Below are 14046 nucleotides of genomic sequence, written 5' to 3'. Positions count from 1 at the left end.
TAATAATCATTTCTCTTCTAAGTTTTGCTATATTATTCTAGGCAATTCTTATTATATTAAGTTCTCATGGTCTTTTATAGTATTATTTTAAGATCTTTTGTTAATATTTTCGTTAATTCATTGAACGGGTTGTCGAAACCCTTCAAAATAAATTACTGATTTTTCTAAATTAGTTTGTAAAAATAGTGAAACCAGGTCGAATTCTAAGGAAACCAATTTGAATAGCTTCTCAAAGTTAAATAATAAAAATAGGGGGTTTTGAATGATTGAACTAAAATTATAAATAAACAAGAAAATAATAACTGAATATTAAAGTAAATAAAAATTAATATTTCCAAACTTCCAATGTAAGTGTAAATTTCATTCAATTGTAATTCTGATATAAGTTTAAAACACCAATTTTTCTATTCAAGTACTTAGTCTACTTATTTGAAAAAGCCGCAACAAGTGTAAATTCTTATAATATAATTGATTCAAACTCAGTATCTAAATCAAAATTTAACATTAATCAACTACGTACGTTTCATATCAACTCAATGATAGCATTAAAAATAATGAGAATGACTAAACCAATATTAATTAATCGAGATAGCTGCAATTGAATTAATCTTGTTCTTTTATTTTTCTAGAACTTATTTGCAAGATATGTAATTCGGAAAGGCCGCAATCACACACACATGAGCAAACTCTTTGCTACTTGTATCAATTGTTCATGACAATTATGAATCACAAACTCAAGGATAGCAATAGAAAAATCAATATCAAATTGAGTCGTCACTTCAATCAATATTAAAAATTCATAAACAATTAAAATAAAAAATAAAGAATACTTGAATTAAAGAAGAGATTTTGTTATGCACAAAGCCTCACAAAATCATAATTGGAATTTATTCACTTTTGAATCAGAAATTAAAAGTTTACCCACACATGGTGGAGTGAAAATTCACAAGAGTTGTAGGGAATAGAAGAAGAAAATACACGCAACCTCAGGAGAAAGAAAAAAATAAAAATAAAAGTTGTCCCCTTTTATAAAACTAGCCTTCCTATATAAGAAGTCAAACCTAAATCTTAATAAAATAATTTCTATAAAAAAAGAAACAAACTCCCTATATAATTTTAATCCTATAAGGAAAACTAAAATAAATGAAAATATAAACAAATAAAGTTCTAATAATATAGGAGACAATTTTCTTTATCTATCTAGCACTTCTAAAATAATAAAAAAAAAATATACAAGTGGGTGCACCACGAATTTAACTTAAAAAATTTAAGATTCTCTTTAACAGATTTTAGCAGCTCACAGCGCATTGTTGAAAATGATATTCTACATAAATTTTCACTCTTTTTTCAAACGACTTGATTTTTGATAAGTGATGCTTTAAAACATGTTTTTAAGCTGTATTTCACTCAATCTTTGATATTTCACCACCTAGATCAGAACAAACACAATTTTTATAATTAAGCACAATATCTAATTAAAATATAAGAAAATTAAACATAATAAATATATCTATTTATGATCTATCATCTAACGTTAAATTTAAAATGAAATGATATAAATATCTTTTAATTCAAATTATTGTTATATTTTGACCTTTTACTAAATGAACTCAAAAACTCTCATTTTTCATGCACGCCATCTTCTTCTTAACCAAGAAAGAAAGAATAATCAAGAATCTAAGTACATGAAAACAATTACAATTTTCTTCGGATCTCAAGTGAATTTCTCTACAAGATGAACATCACCTAGCATTATTACATGCATATCCTAAAGCTTTGATTTTTATTTTTTATTTTTTGTTTGTTTCTCTCCTATTGCAGCTTCTCTTTCTATGTCATCGTTGAATAACTCCTCTTTCTTTTTCAAATTACTCATAGCCACCTTCATTACCATAAAAATGATAACATAATAAACAAAGCAAATCTAATAAAACGAAATCATATACGCTCTTAATCTATTATACTAGATGCTGTAAGAAAAGAAAGAGCAAATCGAAAAGAAAAAAATGGCAGTTGTAGTTAGATAAATGGTAGATCTATTAAAGGCATAGTAGAACAAGTCTTGATGCAAAACCAAGATAAATCAAATAACCCAAGATAAAATAAAAGGAAATTTATAAGGATAGAGATGATAGCATAGAAGGAAAGGGAAGTGTAACAGTAGAGTTGACATTTTTTTCAAACTTATCAATTATTTAATGGAAATAATAATAACAAAAGATAAAAAAGATTTATTATAATGTTAGAAAGAGAGATCAACTAGTATAATATGAAAATTGATAAAAGAAAATTAATAATTATCCAAATACAGTTTATTATAGGAGAAACCTATATTTTGCCCTTGCATTTTCATCGATTTTGAGATTTATCTCTGCATCATTTTTCATATATATATATATATATATATATATATATATATATATTCATCTTTACACTTTATTATTGTACACATCCAATAATGCTATCAATATTAGCATTAGGATTTCACCATCTTTTCCTTGAATTGTGTATTATAGACCGAAAGGAATTTTATTGAATGTTTAGTTAATATAGTTAATTAAATAATTTATTAATTAAATTTAATGATTAATTAATATTTTTGAATTTTGTCTAAGTTTTTTGTTTTTAATTATTAATTTTAGTATTTTTTAATTTAATAAAATTAACTATTATATCATTCCGTTAGTTAATTATTACTTTTATTTAAAATATCAGCTTTAATCCTATAAATAGAGATATTTTAATATTTTAAATTTTATCAAATTATACTAATAGGCATCTCTATTTTTAATAATTAATTTTAATATCATTCTCAGAAATATTAAAATAATTAGCCTAAGTTTTTTTATTTTAACAAATAAAAATAAAAATCTTATTAGACAAAATCTTATTAGACTAACGCTTTTATACTTAGAATTTAGATACTTCAATATTTAAAAGTTAAAGTTATAAATTATTAGAAAAATTTAAAGAAATTAAGATTTGCAATAAAATATTTTAACTAAAGAAAATACCTTAATTTTGTTTAATTCCTCGCATCAAACAATAAAGGCAAAACTGCACTTTCTCCCAAAATTATATAAAAATATTTAACAAAATTATATTCTTTTGTTATTAATCAAGTTAATTAATATTAAGTTAATTAAAAAAATATAATTATGTTCTTTTAATAAATAAGTAAATAATAGAAAAATTATATATATAAAGCTTTGAGTTGACTATTATAGATGACACTAATATATTAGTGCAGGTAAATTGATATTTTAATTTTATTTAATATTTATTTTTAATTGAAGGACTTAATGGTTTAATATAATAAAATAAGAGATATTAATATTAGTTATGAAAATATAGAGATCTATTAGTATAATTTAACAAAATTTAGGGATGTTAAAATATTTAATCCATTAGGAGTATATTAGAGATTTTATTCACATTTAACCTCTATTTTTAATATAAGGATGTAACTGTTTAACAGAGTTAAAATACATGAATGTCAAAGTAATTATTAAAAACAAAATGATCTATTAGTATAATTTGACATAATTCATGGATGTTAAAATAATTAATTTTAAATTTAATAATAGATAATTTTAATAATTTGTTGAGTATAAGTCTAATTTTAAGAATCTAATCTTATTAGAATTTTCACTAGTAATTATAAGATAGATTTTTTTTTTGATATTTTTGTAGATAATGTGACTTTTTCTACTAATTTACCTACAATAAAAAGTCATTTTCAGCTGCATTAATACATTATGTGCACTGTAGAAAAACTCAAACATTAAAATAGTCATATAAAGCCATGCGCACATTGTTTACTATTTCATAAATTATTACATTATAGGCTTGCTTATTTTATTTAGTAGATAGTATGTCATTCATGTTAGAAAAACACATATATAAAAACTTTAATGTATTTTGATGTCTTTCACATGCGCCATTTATTCTATAAATATTACGATTTATCATTATTATTTTTTTGCCTCCATCATCAATTCTTCCATACTGAATAAAAGATGCTTTTGGAGAAGGAATAATTTCTATTGTAATTTCTTTTTCACTCCAAGTATCTCGAGCGATTATGACGTTATGACACTGCAAGTTTTTTTAACTTAATAGGAATACACTAGCTAGTCACACAGACTAGCATAGAAATGGGAGTTGCCACCCGGGTAATTCTTCGAAACATTTTTACTAATTGAGCGACTTTTTTCGATTCCATAAGAAAGCTTCGCCACATCTAGAGATGGATTCGGAAGCCAACTTTCTTATTTGTGTATCATCTCTTTTAGTTTTATTGTTTAACATCTTATTCCTTATAAATAAAATAGTTATATTTTTATAAGCAAACATTACAACATGTGAGATCTATCCAGGTCTAGCCATTTAATTTAAGCCAAATTCCCATTTAAAGTTATTTAATCTAATTGGACTAGGACCATCTAGTCTAGCCTAATTACAAATTATATTTTTAGTTACCAAGACTTTTAACCTAAATGGACTATCTTTTAAAATGCTGAGGTCCAATTAGATGACCTTAATCTAAGTTAGCCATTTAATTATTTAAAAGTATGAAAAAAGTCCACTATGTCTATATGGATTTTATTTTAAGCCCAATATGTCATCTTATTAATCTAATGGACTACCATTTCATGTTAAGATTCAATTTTAAGTCTAATGTCTATAGGTCCAATTTTTAATTAAGCAATCAGATAACAGGCTTTCGACATACATAAAAAATAAAGTAGACAATTAAACCTAGCTATTGCAAACCTCATATAATAAAGAAATTAAAAGGAGAATAAATAAACTAAGTTATAGTGTACAAGAACTGCCAAAAATAGAAGAAAATCTGGATTTAGGTCAAGTTCGGGAACAAAGCCGATTGGCCTAGGTCATAGAGTCGATCGGCTGTAGGGCTTGTTTACAGATGATTTTTGCCTAGTTCTTCGATCCTCCTCGCCCTGAAGCTGATATAATTTGCACAGAAGATATCAGACATAATTAATATATGAAAAAAATAAAATATAAGACATACAAATTGAATAAAATAAAGCTAGAACATATAAAATTATCAAAAATAGATAAATTAACAAAAGACATAAAATTTTCATGGCAGATCCTAAAACTAATCATGCAACCCTAAAATTGAAAATTGGAAATAAATACAGTGCTTTTTAGGGTTTGTTTTGGTGTGTTGTAATAATTTATAAAAAAATATAAAAAAACAATAAATAATAATAATAATATAAAAAAAGAGATTTATTTTTCCCCTTTTTCCCTCTCCCCTTCCCCTCCCTCTATTTGCCTTCCTCCCTCTTCTCCCTTTTCCCCCGTCACTGACAGCTCCCCTCTCCCTCCCCACCTGCACCGATCGAGCCGTTGACGCCGTCCAGCCCCTCTCCCTTCCTCCCGCTGTCGCGCCGCCCTTCCCTTTCTCCTTCCCTTCCACTGCGACATTGACTATACGAGGAAAGCCTCCCTCCTCGCCACCGAGCCGCTGCCATCCTTCCTTGCCGCTGTCGGAATCGAGCTCCCCATCACTGAAACCCCGAAAACAAGCCTCCTTCGCCGTTTTCCACCGCCGACAGCCTTGAAGGAGCTTCATAGGAACCGAGACTTTTCGGCCCTGATCCGGTGCTTTCTAGCGAGTTTCCAACCGAAACTCTTGTATTTTTGGACTCCTTGCAACTTGAGCTTTCCGGCATGCCCTTTCGGATTCGAATTTCGACATTATTGGTAGGACCGGCTTCTAGACACTGGTGTTTTCCACACGCCCAAAATTTTGAAATTTCGGCTCGGTATAATTTGGACCTAAAAAATTATGTTGTAATCTTAGAAAAAAATATTGTTGCTATTAATTATCAATTATAGATAATTTGAATTTAATTGAATTTAATTAATTGTGATTTGTCGGATGTTGGAGAGTTGGAAAAAATAATATAGTTTTAGTGGCCCAACTCCTGTTAGTTAATTGCAGAATATTTAAAGTGTTTCTAGCAGGTTCTTGACTCATTGTACGAGGGGTAAATGTCCATAATTTAGAGGAGGTTTTGCTGAATTTTTGACAGAATTTTCGAGTCTGAAATATTTTTTTTGGCAGTCTAATTTAGGGGTCTAAGTCTAAGGAAATTTAAGAATGTACATTAATTGAGTGTTTTCGTAAATAGATAATCTGTCCATCCCGCCAGCTCCACCCGAGGCGTAGAAGCAGACTGCAAAGCGCGACAGAACTGTGAGTTAAAGTCATATAATCACTATACCATTAGCATGTCTAAATCTAATGCGATGTTTAATGATTAATATTTAATATGGTTATCATTATCGTTATTATAAGTAATTTTATTTAATTGATAATTATCACGAATAGTATTAGTATTATTTTTAGTAAATTTATATAATTATTTTTGATATTTTTAATTAATGTTATTTTAATACTGGTATTATTATCACTACTTATAATTGCATGTTTGCTAATCCCGAGGTTTCTAAATTTTTAATTCTCAGTATGTTATTGAATAATTTATGTTGGCCTATGATTATTCTATTTATGATTTTTATAAATGTTTTGATTGTGACATTGGGATGAAGTGACAATAGAATATTGCCACCTAATGGGTTACATCAGGACCGCGTGCGCACCAGTTATTTTTGGATTTTGCCCTGGTCGAGTATAACTTTCTGGAAAAGGTTGACTGCCGAAAAAAGGTCCATGGTCGAGCAATGCTCTTTAGACGCTGCTTAATTAGGAATCAAGTGTCCAGGCTGGATGTAAGGACCTTGGTTGAGCTTTGCTCTCTAGGCGCCAGACCTATTGGAATAAGAGAGCCAAAAGGCTACTAGCATTTTAGGTTAGGGTTCTGCTGAGCCACTCATTCCATAAGTCTTTAAATATACTTTCTTTTTGAATTATGACATGACTCATACTTTAATACAAAATGATATGATATACTGATTTAGTGATTATTATATTGAGCAGACTGCAATAGTTACAGGGTTATATGATTTTAACTCACTCTCAAGGCTAACAGTTTTAATTTTTTTTTCAGGTGACACTTAGAGTTCTTCGCCTCCTGCATTTTGACAGTCTGACTTTCTTCTCCATCAAGCCTATTGTAATGAATTTATACTTTTGTATTTTGAATAATTTAAAAATTCTAGATTTTCTGCAGTAGTATCTTGATATGTTATGTTTAACCTAATCTATAACAAACGTGAAATGTTATCAATGACCGGTTAGAGATTTGTGTATGGCATGTCAGACATGATTAATATTATGTTTTCATATGCACTTTATTGAATATTAATTAATAAGGCTTACTATTGGACTTGGTGGCCTTAAGCCTACCCATTCCTTAAGGTCGGTCACGGGCCCACATATCGGGTCGTGACATGTGTGATTTTTGAAAAGATCTATTGGAGAATTACTATCGTTCTATGAAAAAGCTTTCCTAAAATGAGTACTTACTTACTGTCACTTTTTAATCCCTATTGACTATTAAACAAAATACTATGTCAAGATATTGATCATAGCTAACCTTAAACCTAGAGCATAGCTTTCTATTTATAGCAATAGGATTTAGGAAACCCTAGAAAATAAGATAATATCAATAATTAAAATAAAAATTCATTTTGATATATCAGATATTTAGTTTGATAAATATCAAAATAAAATCTTTTTAAATTCAAATAATTATCGATAACATCTTCTAGAAGACACTTTTGGCGTTTTTTGATATTTTGAACACATAAAATGACATAAAAATTCGAAAAATAGGCCAATTGGGACTGTGTGGAGCTAATCGACTCTATCTGGTGATCGAGCTCTAGGTACAAATTGATTCAAATTTGTAAACACAATTAATTGACTTAGGGGCCAAAAAGTTATAATTTTTTTTATAATTTAGTCCCTAAACTTTCAAAAACTATCGTTTTACCTCTCAAATTTAGTTTTTTTATCAACTGGGTTCAGATTAATTTTAAAAAAGTAATTTTGGTTCAATTATCACAATCTTAATTGAGATTCGCCTGTCCCCAACCTCCCGAGACTCGAGAAAGGCAGTGACTTTTATCATCGAGTTTTTCATAATTTTCTTGATATCTAAATTAAAAAAATAGAAGCTGACAGCTGCTCCTGGTTTATCAAAATGTATGAACATTAATGTAAATAAATTGAGAAAAATCATAAGTATTAAGAATACCGTAAACGGATATGATTATAAGCTGTAGAAGCTGCGCCTCGTAAGTCTGAGTTGATGTAAAATTTGACTTTGATGGAGGGACCATGCCTGATTAGCTAAAGGACTACGCCTGCTTAATTGAAGGACTATGCTTGTTTAATTTGGAGGACTACGCCTAATTGATTTTGAGGATCACGCCTGCTTGATTTTGAGGACTACGTCTACTTGATTGAAGGACCATGCCCATTTAATTTAAGGACCACACCTAATTAATTGAAGGACCACACCTACTTGATTGAAAGACTATGCCTGTTTAATTTAGAGACAATGCCCGTGTGATTTAGGGACCATGCCCGTCTTCTCAAAATTATATGGATGATGGGCACTTCCTCCACTGATTTTCTATAGTTTCTTAATTACCTTTTGCTTCGGAAAGAAAAGAGTTGTGAATTCCACTTCGGGTTGTGATTTGGTAAATTTTCCCACTTCCGGGTGTTGGACTAGTATGTGCTTCACTCTTTAAGATACCTTCCTTTTCGGAATGTGTGTCGATTCTTTGGAACTTAAATTAATTCTCTACTTTTGAAAAAAAGGCTAGTGAGCTTTCGCTTGGAAAAGTAAATTGATGATCTTCCATTGATTGTATTCCACTTCGGGATAATGATATTCTACTTCGGGATATAAATTGATGATTTTCCACTTCATAAGGTAAACTTGATAATCTCCACTTTGGGAAGTAAACTAGAGTGTAGATCAAGCATTTTCCTGTTACAAGTTAGTGGCATATACAAGTACATAGATATCAGATCAAGTGAAGGTGCGTGATATGCATGTATGGCGTGTGATGCACTTCTAAAAATCATCCTCTAGTTTGGATAGAGGCATTCTGGTTCCTATCAACAGTTTGAGAGTTCTATCGCCTGCTTTTCGAGCACATGGCATGGAGCCTAATGGTCGATGTTGTAATTGATTCATATCAAAGATCTGAAAATCATGGTGACGACAGGAAGTGCAAATCTAAAGATAACTCAAACATGCGAGGACTGAATGATTTTACCTAAGAGCTGTATTGATACTTCTGCAATGATAGTTAGCTTTGCTACAATGTCATGCAGATAATAACCAAATCTCTTTTCTTTTCTTACTTTTACGCTTTAAATTTTACCTAAACCATCCTTTCAGGTTTTCAACTTAGTAAGCTATTGTCTTAACTTTTGCCTAAGCTGCCATTTTGGGTTTCAATTTAATATACTCTATTTTTGCCTAAGCTTCCCTTTCAGGTTTTTAGCTTAGCATGTATTTTTTCCTTCTTTTCTTTTCTTTTCTTTTCCTTTTTCCCTCTTTTCAAATTTGGTTACTGGAGTATTCAGAATCTCTTTTATTAATGATTATAGATGATTTTACTGATTTTTAAGACCTTCTCTGAGATAAAATTTATTAAATGAAAGCTAAAAGACTCTGGCTCTACCGATTCATTGTGCATGATGTCAAGACTGATGGATACTCGAGTGCTACAAATTCTCGGGCTTTTCCTACAAAAGAGTTCAAGAAATGATCTTGCTTATATTAAGATCTTATAGATTCCGCTTCTTATTTTATTTTCCTTTTCTAGTAGTACATAAGCAATGAAAACTAATGTGAAAATTTAATAAAAATTCTAATCAAGTTTCATTCATTTAATAAGGGCACAAATTGGTACATTTTCTATTTCACATAATAGCACTTTATGTTTTCAACTAATCCTTTCAAACTTGCTAATAGACTATGTTTTCTTACCTTATTTCCTTAACTTTTGCCTGACTAGCTTATATAGGTCCTCTAGTTTGCAGGATTTATTTATTTCACATCTTAAAAGGCCTTGGGCCAAGACATGTGATATCAGGCCTTAAGCCCAAAATTATATAGGATTTATTTTTATATTAGAAAATATCACCTTATCTGATTTAAATCGCTTTGAGAGCTATTGGCATGTGCGTTGGGATTATTATCCCATGTTTCATAATAAGCCTCGGCCTAAATTTCTAGAAAAGAGAGACTCACCTTGAATCATGTACGGGAGTAATAAGGTTGGAAGAATGGTTGTACTATACTTTTCTTAACCTTTGTCTTTTACATCTCACGTGCATCATGCATACCATACATCTTATGCATCACGCTAACCCTTTGTTTTGAAGCTATATAAATTCATCGACTTTGGTCTAGAAGAGACAAGAGGGTGGCAAGCTAGTATGGATATCAAGAGGTCCTATTTCACTAGCAATTAAGACAATAGCCCAAGAAGTAGCACTTCAGAAGTTGAAATAAAGATAGCCTACAAGCAAGACAATGATGCTATCAAGACTGCAATTCATGGCTGACCTAGGGATTGTGATCCGAGAGAAACTTCAACAAGCTTTGGCTGAGATTTTTAAGAAGCAGACTATCCAAGGAACTATTATTACCCCTACAATTACTACTCATGATGTGGAAGCACGTGGTGAACATGTTTAGAGTTTAGATGACTACGTGCTAGAACAAGCTAAGAAAGAGTATGCTCTTATTGCAAAAGTTACTATGGAATCCGAGACTGTGCATAGTCTGACTAAAAGGCTCAACAAGATGGAAGATATAAAAAAGATCAAGGTTTATATTCAACCTTTGATTTTGATGAACTGATGCTGATTGGAGAAAATAAGTTGCCTCCCCAATATCATATACTTGAAATACAAAAATTTAATGGAACTAGAGATTCAAAGGTGCACTTGAAGCAATATGTTGTTGTCATGAGTACTACTCATTTGGCTAGGACCTAAATTTTCAAGCTGTTTGTACTTTCATTAGAAGGGCTAGTTGTGAACTGGTACCATGGGTTAGAAAGGCCTATCAAGTTTGATTTAAAAAGTCTTTGTAATGCTTTTGTGAAGCAATATGACTATAATACTCATCTAGAAGTCTCTATAAGGGATTTGGAATCGACAAAGCAAAAGCCCAATGAGTCTTTTCTAACTTCTTGACTATATGGAGAAATAAAGCAAGGTTAATGAAGAAAAAGCCATCTAAAAGATCAAGTTCAAATGGTAATTCAAAATTTTCTCACGTCTTGGGTGGAAAAGCTACAAATGGTGAATCCCAAGACCTTTGCGAGCTTGTATGATGGTGGCTTGCAAGTAGAGGAAATTGAAAATGTTAGAGCTGGAAGGTACATGGAAAACTATGAAGCTACAAAGATTGAAAACCTATAAGATTCAGCTCTTGATTTATTTTAAAACAAAAACATGATTATGCTTTTAGGAGCAATGAAGTAATTTTGATTTTTGCTTATTTGATATTTATTTTAATAGTATTTTGCATGACACTGATTACTACATAAGTATGTTTAACATTAATCTATTTGAATTGATTTATTTAATTTCGACAAAAATGATAATCCTAAGTGCATTTCTAATGCATATAATATAACTCTTGAAGTGAGAAAAAGTGAAAGAATAAGAAAAAAGAAAGAAAAAGGAGATAGTATTTGACAAGCAAGATTGAAATCAAGGTAGTAGAGTCATTAAACATACTAGGGGCAAAGTAAGAAGGCCAAGTTCATTCCTTATTACATTAATTACAACCTTGAAGCAAAGGTCTCCAAAGGTAGAAGAGATTACGATTAGTATTCTAATCTTAAAGCATGTAAGACCCATTATATTTGACTCTAAAAAAATTTAAATCGAGTCAGAAACTTCCATATCAAATAAGAAAAATGTTATGCTTGAAGATACTGAAAGGAGTTCAAATCTCGAGGCAATAAGTATACAAGTCAATCTAGACCGTTTCATATGCTATTTTGAGAAGAAAAAAGAGAAAAAGAAGAAAAAAAATAAATACACTCTTATAAGGAAAAATATCTCAGATAGCAAGCAACTAAGTACCTAGGGGATATTTCTATTGTCATTTCCATGGGTTGAGTCTTGGATAAGGATAAAGGCTCCCACAAGTAAAAAATATCATTTCTTTGCTTGTCTCCCCACTAAAGAGTCCATATGACGAAGGAAACTTACTAATTACTTGTGAGTGATGGTTAGCCAGTGCCATAATTCTAAGGTTCGAGTAGAACCAAAGAACTACTAACCGAAGCCATCGGGGCTATAGGGACAAGAATGCAAAATATGCAATGCAAGAATCACTTATTAAATAATAAAATTAAAAATAAGCATGTTGTCCCTTAGAACCAAGAAGGAGGGTTGAATTGGTGACCTCAAATTGCGGAAGATAATGATTTTATGTAAAAACACAAGAGATTAAGGATAATGTAAAGAGATTAAGGATTAAAGAAGATAATGCAAAGGATTTATAATGGTTTGGAAATAAACATCCCTGCATCCATTCTTTAAGATCACACTTAAGTGTTTCACTATAATCACTAGGATTATAACCTTTGGATTTTACAACTTCATTTAGCAACTTAGTGTTTTGAAGGCTTACACTAAATCTCTTCCCTTAGTGAATCAATCTCTCACTAACTCCCTTAACCCTTGAGTATTAATGGTTAACTCAATAACTAATTTCTTGTGTTTTTAATACCTAGGCTCAGACAACCACCCCTTTTAGTTATATTTGAACAAAGAGTTTCAACTTGATATACTTTACAAAGAAAGAAATTGAGTGTAGAAAATTGAGAAATAAATTTGTAAGAGTTTTAGTATATATAATTCACAGACTTAGTTGTAGTGTCTTTAAGAGGGGTATTTGTACACGTACCGACCCCTTGGAGATGTTATAATAAGGCCAAAGCTCTTTAATTGCAAGATTTGATGACTTGGTAAAAATTTCCTAAAGTCATGGAAAGTGCTCCCGTGCTCTCCAAGAGCGCTTGCACTTTCTGAAAAGAGACGCTGGGGCTTGAACGGCTCCAGCCACATGGCACTAATAGGGTGGCTGATACCTCAACGGTTACCGACATCACATTAATTATGAAAACTGCCCCACACCATAATAGCACTCTCGCACTTACCTTATCCACGCCTAGAAGCGCCCTCACGCTTCTCATCGCGCTATCCTCCGCCAGTTTTTATCTCAAGTCTAAAGTGAGGCACCATCGCGCTTCTTAAAGCTTTGACACTTTGACTGCTACGTGTCATGAGGCAATTGGCTTAGTGTTAGGTGGACTTTTCAATTTCTTGTGAATTTTTGGTCATATGAAAAGCGCCCTCATGCCTTGGAATTACCTTCACACTTTTGGATTCTTTTTACAAGACTTATTTCAAGGCTTAAGAATGTTTAGGATAAGCTTAGTTCCTTTGGTGCTCTGTCACATAGACACTCAGTCATAATATTAGTGATAATCAATTTGGTTGTTAGGATCAAATTAAAGATCAATTACGCCTTAGGTCAATCTCCGTCTCTTTTATTTTGATAATCAAATTGATTAGTAAATCAAAATTGATCAAGTATAAGTGCAATTGAATAGCTAAGAACTAACATTCAAGAGCCAAAGGAACAATTTATTTGAAGAAAATTAATAATTTGTTACTCCCCCTCAATGTTTGTACTTCCTCCTCCTTAGTTTTTATAGTTAAGCATATTTGATTTATACATCTCCCCCTTTGATCAATTAGGTACATACTTGATAACTTTTAGTAATCAATTACTCAAGTTAAGTATTAATCATCTTTACCTCTTTAAGTGTTAATCAATTTAGATTTCTCTCCCTTTTTAGGCATTAATTAATTTAGATTTCTCTCCCCTTTTGGCAAAATTAAAAAGAAAAAGGTAAATTGCAAGGAGATAAGAAAAATAAGATAAAATTGCATTCATAAATAGAAAACTATACATATACGTGATCAATGAAAGGAAGATATGAATGAGAAGGAAAGCAAAACGAGAAATGAGGAAATAAAAA

General features: G+C 30.7%; 1 long non-coding RNA gene across 5 annotated transcripts; it reads left to right on the top strand.

Moving 5' to 3' along the window:
• The first annotated feature begins 5111 nt into the window (after window positions 1–5111).
• Window positions 5112–7288, top strand: LOC107261636. 5 transcript variants are annotated; one of them, XR_007216888.1, is made up of 4 exons: window positions 5112–5742; window positions 6174–6238; window positions 6632–6854; window positions 7053–7288. It is a non-coding gene; the product is annotated as an uncharacterized LOC107261636 (long non-coding RNA). The 5 variants fall into 5 exon arrangements; XR_007216886.1 differs by having other exon boundaries at window positions 6604–6854; XR_007216885.1 differs by having other exon boundaries at window positions 6595–6854.
• The last annotated feature ends 6758 nt before the right edge of the window (window positions 7289–14046 follow it).

The sequence above is a fragment of the Ricinus communis genome, chromosome 8, assembly GCF_019578655.1.
Source record: "Ricinus communis isolate WT05 ecotype wild-type chromosome 8, ASM1957865v1, whole genome shotgun sequence".
NCBI lineage: Eukaryota > Viridiplantae > Streptophyta > Magnoliopsida > Malpighiales > Euphorbiaceae > Ricinus > Ricinus communis.
This window is presented reverse-complemented; position numbering and strand designations above follow the sequence as displayed.